Source organism: Prenolepis imparis, unplaced genomic scaffold (assembly GCF_030444845.1).
Source record: "Prenolepis imparis isolate NDT839.2.m4 unplaced genomic scaffold, iyPreImpa1.0 SCAF_315, whole genome shotgun sequence".
Taxonomy (NCBI): Eukaryota; Metazoa; Arthropoda; class Insecta; order Hymenoptera; family Formicidae; genus Prenolepis; species Prenolepis imparis.
In genome coordinates, this window is record NW_028141473.1 from 30,229 (window position 1) to 37,741 (window position 7,513).

The 7,513-nt window shown below is 35.3% G+C and overlaps 1 pseudogene; it reads left to right on the forward strand.

Moving 5' to 3' along the window:
* The first annotated feature begins 31 nt into the window (after positions 1-31).
* Positions 32-1,695, forward strand: LOC145948276 (uncharacterized; annotated as a pseudogene).
* Positions 1,696-7,513: the final 5,818 nt, after the last annotated feature.

The window sequence follows — 7,513 nt, forward strand, 5'->3', positions numbered from 1 at the left end:
CTTGAAAATGCTTATATATAATTACAGGAAAGGAGAACAAATGGATCGCGTGGAGGCAGAGTTGAAGTATGAAATGTATTGTATTTAAATATTAGAAGTCCTTTTTTTCTTTCAAAATCTAATTTTGATTAATCCTTTCATTTCCAGAAGAATGAATGGCCTACTGGAGAAAATTTTGAAATGCTTTCAAAATCGCAATTCCATAGCACAGAAGCCAGCTATGCTTCCTATTTCATCGTTGGACCAAATGGACGCATTTCAAAACATTGATGACAATGGATATTCCGATGTTGTAGGTGTTCGTTTGTATGTGTGTATGTGAGAGAGAGAGAGAGAGAGAGAGAGAGAGAGAGAGAGAGGAGATGGAGGAAAAAGAACATTTTAACTCCTTTAATATATAAGTATTGATTTATTACATATACTTATATATTATATTATTATATTTTATATTTTTTTCAATTAATGTTTTTTTTTTTTTAGGTTAATTACTTTCAATACATCGGCGGGTTTCACTTAAATGAAGCCGTAAATATGTTTTAAGGAAGGCTTTGCAGACCAATTGACGCGATCGTTCACTTGGTGGGGTCGAAAAGAAGGACAGCGACCTTTGTACAACGCTCTTCTCATGATGTCCATATATGGTACGAAATTTTCCGCTTTTACTTCAAAGATATTAATATCATATTTTATACTTACATATATACGAGGGTTGTCTGAAAAGTTTCCGACCTAACAAAGATACAAGACATTTTTTCTTCAAATTAATTTTTATTTTTCTACATAGTCTCCTTGTAAGTCTATACACTTCTCCCAGCGATGCTCCCATCTCTTCAACCCGTCCAAATAGTATTCGGCGTCTTTGGTTTTCAACACGTTTTTGGTCCAAAGTGAGCAAACGCGGCACCCAACACGCGGACAGCTTTCTCATGCCTAAATCTTGATTCAATATGTGACAAACACGTTCTTTGGACATGTTCATAGCCTCTGCTATCTCTCTAACTTTAATTCGACGGTTGTCTAGCACCATTTGGTGAACTTGAGCGATATTATCGTCAGTGGTTGCAGTTTTTGGACGTCCCGAACGTTCATCGTCACCCAAGCTGGTACGGCCACGTTTAAATTCAGCAGCCCAAAATTTCACGGTGGTAAATGATGGTGCAGAGTCCCCGTACACAGCGTCCAACTCGTCTTTGATTTGCGTAGGCGTATTGCCTTTCAAAAACAAATATTTAATGACAGCTCGATACTCGATTTTTTCCATTTTCACAAAAACACTCACATCGACTCACTCAAATGATTGTCAAACAACAACTGCGCGTCCAAAATGGCTGAAATTTTGGTGAGTACCTTTCAAAGTATGCGCAAACACATTCCCCAACTTTTGTTTACGAGTGCTGCCATCTTCATGTTGAGGTCGGAAACTTTTCAGACAACCTTCGTATGTATGTATAATGTTCCTTTTTTTCAGAGGCTGTTTGCAGGAATCGACTTTTCCAAAGACCAACGCGAGCAGAATTTCAGACGCAGATGCCGGAGACTCTGCGCATTGCGAAGGAAAGATATCGCAGTAGGATGCGTGGTCCACGTGCACGGAGAGTCGGAGCCCCAAGAGTTAACCGGGACTTTTGGAAGGATGAAGAGAAAGAAGAAGAGAGAGGGAGAGAAGAAGATCCTGAAGAAATAGTTGATGGATAATTTGTTATGTACATAAGGTAAACATCTCGACTTAAAACTAGACATTCGTATTGCTTTTCCCTTTGAATTATAATATTTCTACTTTTAATTTAATATATGTTTGCACACATCATGTGTATACATATTTTATGTTACAAGTAGAAATATTAAAATTAAAAATGTATTAGAATATGAATCAAAATATATATGTATACATTTGTTGTTAAAAATTAAGAAATATTCATATTAAGGACAAAAATGATCAGCATCCAAATTTAGATACACGTTGAGACATTGATATTTTTATCTTAATAGCTTTCATCTCTTTTTTAAAATTAACTTGTATGTTTTTTCTGCAGATTTATTTACAGGATAATATGAAGAACGTGGCAAAGGACTAATGGATCAATGGACGACAAAGAATCCAAGAAGAAATGAAGAAAGAAGAGGAAAAAGACAGGATGAGAGGAAAAGGAGGGGGTGGGGAAGAGAAGGAGGAGAGAGACCTGTGGTTTGGGTATCGATTATGTAACTTTTTCTAAAGTGAAAACGTGAAAAGTGAAAAATTTCTTGCAATCACACATCGATTTCATTTTAAAATCAATGCGTGATTGGCGGAAATTTTTCACTTTTCACGTTTTCACTTTAGAGAAAGTTTCACAATCAATACCTTGGTCTCTGTCTGTTTCAACAGACGAATCGGCACCTTTCAGTGCCATTTTTAATGATAAAACGTTGGAACGTATCTTCTATATACTAAATTTATTATAAATTTTGTGAAATACGCAACTAGCCAGTGGGTAAGGTTGGGTTAGCCGCGAGTCCATATTTTATTTATTATAAATTTTTAAGAGCGAAAATGCAAAATCCGGCTCTTTAGCGACTTGCTTTATTATATAAAGAATATATAAAAAAAATTTCATGAAGCTATGTGACTTCTTCGATGCAAAATCTTATATGAACGAATCTCACTAGATCTATATCTAAGAGCAGCTCATGGGGAAATTTCCGTGGTAACATTCTGACAGCTTGACAAGGAGAGAGTATCATTCTGTCTTCGTCTCTCTTGCATCGCGTATGTATAGCGTTCATGTAGGCACAAATACTACTACATTGAGCACACGGATGCGATTATGGAGAAATAATGTCAGCAAGAACTGGCTATCATATTATGATGATCGAATAATGAATAATCGTCGAATAATGATAATTTATAAATATTTATATATAAAAATAAAATACTATTTGCATATAAATATTTTATTTTTATACATAAATATTTTATTTATATATAAATATTTATAAATCATCATTATTCGATGATTTATTATATTTATATATTTATATTCTGTGAAAGGGGATTTAAAAAAAATATTTCCTAATTATCTCTTTGCAGGAAACAGTGCATCTTGTCAGAGAGCCGATTTGATTTTATGAAGGATCTAGTGAAGTTTCTGCCTAATGTATCAGAACCAGATGATGAGATACCTACATCACCAGAAACTCCCACACCGTTGCAAATAATTCTACTACACACAGTAACTGGATGTCCTACTATAACGCAGCATCCTGATCCATTAGAGTGAGTTTCAGTGTATGTGATGCTGCTCTCAAAATTTCACATATTATAATCGCTATTCATATCTTTGCAGATATCAAAAGCAACTGGGATTACCAATTAGCGTCGAGTCAAGTACGAATCATAAGAGTATGAGAGACAATGGATCGACTCGAATGTTCGAGTTCTTGTAGCCGATTGATTCTTCTTCAATAATCAGAAGTAAAGCTCGAGACTAGTTCCATAGCGAACTTCTTGAACATTATGATACTTATACTATATCTGCAACATACAAATACCTATGCTAGTCCATGATCTAAATATTCTTCCTTAGAACAATTGCAATTACAATAAAAAGTCAAGAGGCGAGAAATGTGTGATATGCGGGTATATAGATTGAATTCTATAGTCTGAATTATTTCGCTAGAATAAAAGAAAAATTTAAATAGCGTAAGCTCTTTATTCCAAAGTATGAGTGTGTAATGGTTGGTGAATTGAAAAAGACAGATGTTCGAAAAGTATAAAGCACATAGTCGATTGGTCTTATCTAATTATTTTATCTTATCTAATTATCTATCTTACTATTTATATTATAAAGAGATTATCTTTTTACATTACTTGTAAGTCATAAAATGATAAAAAAGAAAACAAAAAAAAACGACAGCAATGCATTTTACATATTGAGAAAGTATATATGTATATATAAATAAAACATATCGCATATACATTATACAGTATATCAATCAAATGTAAGTACTTGCAGAAAATTCTGCACTTTCTTTTACTTATAAAGATGTCTAATACTAAGTTTTTCACTTCAATTTTTATTAATATTATTATATGTAATAATATTAATAAAAATTGAAGTGAAAGCCTTTTCCACCTCGACCTCTCTGACCCCTTCTTCCCCCCCAGCCTCTTATGATCTGTTGGTGTGTTGGCGGTGGTGGCGGAGGCAGAAACACATGTAGGTACAAACACTAATACGTGAGCACACGGATGCAAATATTGAGAGATAATGTCAGCAAAAACCGGCTATCATATTATTTTTATTTTTTTGTATATGTATGCATATGTAAATAAAGAACAAAAATAAAGACAATTTTGAAAAATAAGAAGAATCTATTTGTGTGTGTATGTATAATTAAAAAAATTAAAAAATTAAAAAATCAATTAATTTTTTATATATACAGGATGTCCCATAATTCGCGAACCACCCGTCAGTTGCAGGTAGAGTAGGTTAAACTGAGTAAAAAAGTCCTCTACCATTTTGCGATTTTCTCAATAATTAATGAGAAATAAATTAAAGAAAATCAGCCAATTCGAGCGATGATAAGCGTGCAGCGAGAAGAGACAGCCCACTCGGGGGTCCAGAGTTAGCGCTACTCGTATGTAGTTACTGTCTTTTGTAAAGCGCTCCTCTCCGCTTCATCGCGCGCCTAGCAACCGTGTAACATTATACTGTTTCTTTTCGCCGCATGCTTAGTAACGATATGAAACTGGGCTGCCTTTTCTCGCCGTCGTCACGCGAATTGGCTGATCTTCTTTAATTTATTTCTTAATTATTGCGAAAATCGCAAAATGGTAGAGGACTTTTCTATTCAGTTCAACATGCTCTACCTGCAAGTGACGGGTGGTTCGCGAATTATGGGACACCCTGTATATATGTATATTTTATATCATATAAAAAAATACACTTTACATGTATGTTATGTATATTACATGCATATATATATATTAGTGAGTCAAAGTAAGGAAGGAAAATCTTTTAATTCCATTTTAATTAATATTATTTTATGTAATAATATTAATAAAAATGGAATTGAAAGATTTTTCCTCCTCGTTTTCCACCTCGACCTCTTTGCCCCCTTCTTCCTCCCCAACCACTATTTTGAAAATGTGTTGGCGGTGATGGCGGCGGCGGTGGTAATTGTGGCGGCGGCGGCGGTGGAAATTGTGGCGGCGGCGGACATTGTGGCGGCGACGGCGGACATTGTGGCGGCGGCGGCGGACATTGTGCTGGCGGCGGCGGTGGTAGCGGAAGCATTTGCACTTGTTGCTGTTGCTGTTGCCGCCGCTCACGACGACGTTGGCGATAACGTCGACGACGATCCGTTTGATGAGCCTAAAAAAATTAATTATTTTCAAATAGTAAAATTTATTCTCTCTCTCTCTCTCTCTCTCTCTCTCTCTCTCTCTCTCTCTCTCTCTCTCTCTCTCTCTCTCTCTCTCTCTCTTCCTCTCCCTCGACGGCACAAAATTGACTGGCAAGTGGCCAGGAATAGGCGGCATCGGTTTGCTGCAAAAAATGTTTTATATATATAATGCATACAATATTTGCACATGTATTTATATACGTACATACATATATATACATTGATAAATATACAAAGGTCAAATAGAGGTTATTACAAGTTAGAAAAAAATCATTGTTTACAAGAATAATGTTACGCCATAAATGAATAAATGAATGCTTTATATAAATATAAAATGTGCAATATTTTAAATATTTGCGTATAATATGTACGTATATATACATGTACATATATAAATACATATATAAATGAAGAGAACAATTACTTACCACATTCATGGTTCGCCATTATGCTAACATGTACTATCGATTATCGAGTACAATTACATCGTTTATATCACGCGATCTAAGCTTCCATATGATTTTAGTAGCACAGAGTATATAGAGTATAGAGTATTGTTTTGTTGTCAGTGCAGAGTGTTCTGTGTTATTAGAGTATTTATTAGAGTATTATTAGTATTATTTAGAGAGCATATACATTCATTATGCCTAAATATACTAATAAGCATACAACAGTTTCGGCACAACGTGTGTCTTCATCACAAAAAATGCGTCGCATGCGACAAGCGCGTGACAAAAATTTTTGTGACAATTCTTTTGTTGTGAATCAAGAAAGAATTGATGAGAACTCCAGAAAAGGATCATTGGGATGCGTATCGGATTTCATGGAAATTCCAGGTAAATTACACCAATTATATGCATGTGAGGATAAAAGAAATGTAAATGATGACATGTCGACATCGCATTATCTATGGATACATTTTCTCTATAATCTGAAAAAAATATAAATATTTTCGATGATGATGCTTCTGTGGGATCATTATCAGATGTTCATGAATTTTGTGAAAATTTGACTAGTTTGTCGATAAACAAGCCGTACGCATACACAGATGAGGCAAATGTTATGACAGATAATGATGCGTTGTCACCGCAGTCGTTTACATTTCTTGACAATTCTGCAAATTCATGCATCGGAAAGTATGCAAAACAATATCAAAGATATCAAAGACACTGAAAACATTGAAAATGTCGAAAACGTCGAAAATGTCGAAGATGTCGAAGATATAGAAAATTTTGTTTTGCATACTGATGAGAATATCGACGCATATCGTTTATATTCTGAAGAGATTAATGGGCGACGTATCGTTGATTTTGGGCATGTTTTTGCTGAATTGCAGAAAATATCCACTCATTGGCTCGGCGAATGTCGTTTCGCTGATCTTGTATTACGCGAAAAGAAGTCTGACGATCTGAAAAGCAATTTTTCTGTCACATATCGAATGTGTAACAGGTCATTCGACTTTTGTAGTGAACCGACAGATGACAGAATATTGGATGTCAATAGTGGTATTGTATCCGGTACTATATTGACAGGGACTGGTCATAAGCAGCTTGAAGAACTTCTTGCTGCTGTAGATATTCCATGCATGGATAATAAAAAATATACAAGACATCATAATGAAATGTCGGAAGCCTTCGCCGCCGCCGCGGAAAAAGAAATGCGCGTGGCTGGTGAAGAGGAAAAACGTTTGGCAATCGAAAGAGGAGATGTCATAGACGGCATTCCGCATATACCCGTGATAACAGACGGCTCGTGGATGAAGAGATCCTACCGTACTGGTAGTTACGATTCTCCATCCGGAGCAGCTATTATTACGGGATATCATTCTAAAAAAGTGTTATTTGTTGGTGTCCGTAATAAATATTGTATTGTCTGCGCGAGAGCAGCTAAAATTAATGTAGTAGCAAAAGAGCATACATGTTTTAAAAATTGGGGAAGTAATCAGAGCTCCACCAGTATGGAAAGTGATATAATCCTCGAAGGCTTCCGACTTAGTTTAGAAATGCATGGCCTTATTTATAATAAATATATCGGTGACGGTGATAGTAACGTATTAAAAAAATTGAGAGATTTTCCACCGTATTCAAATATTGTTGTGGAGAAGATTGAATGCACGAATCATCTT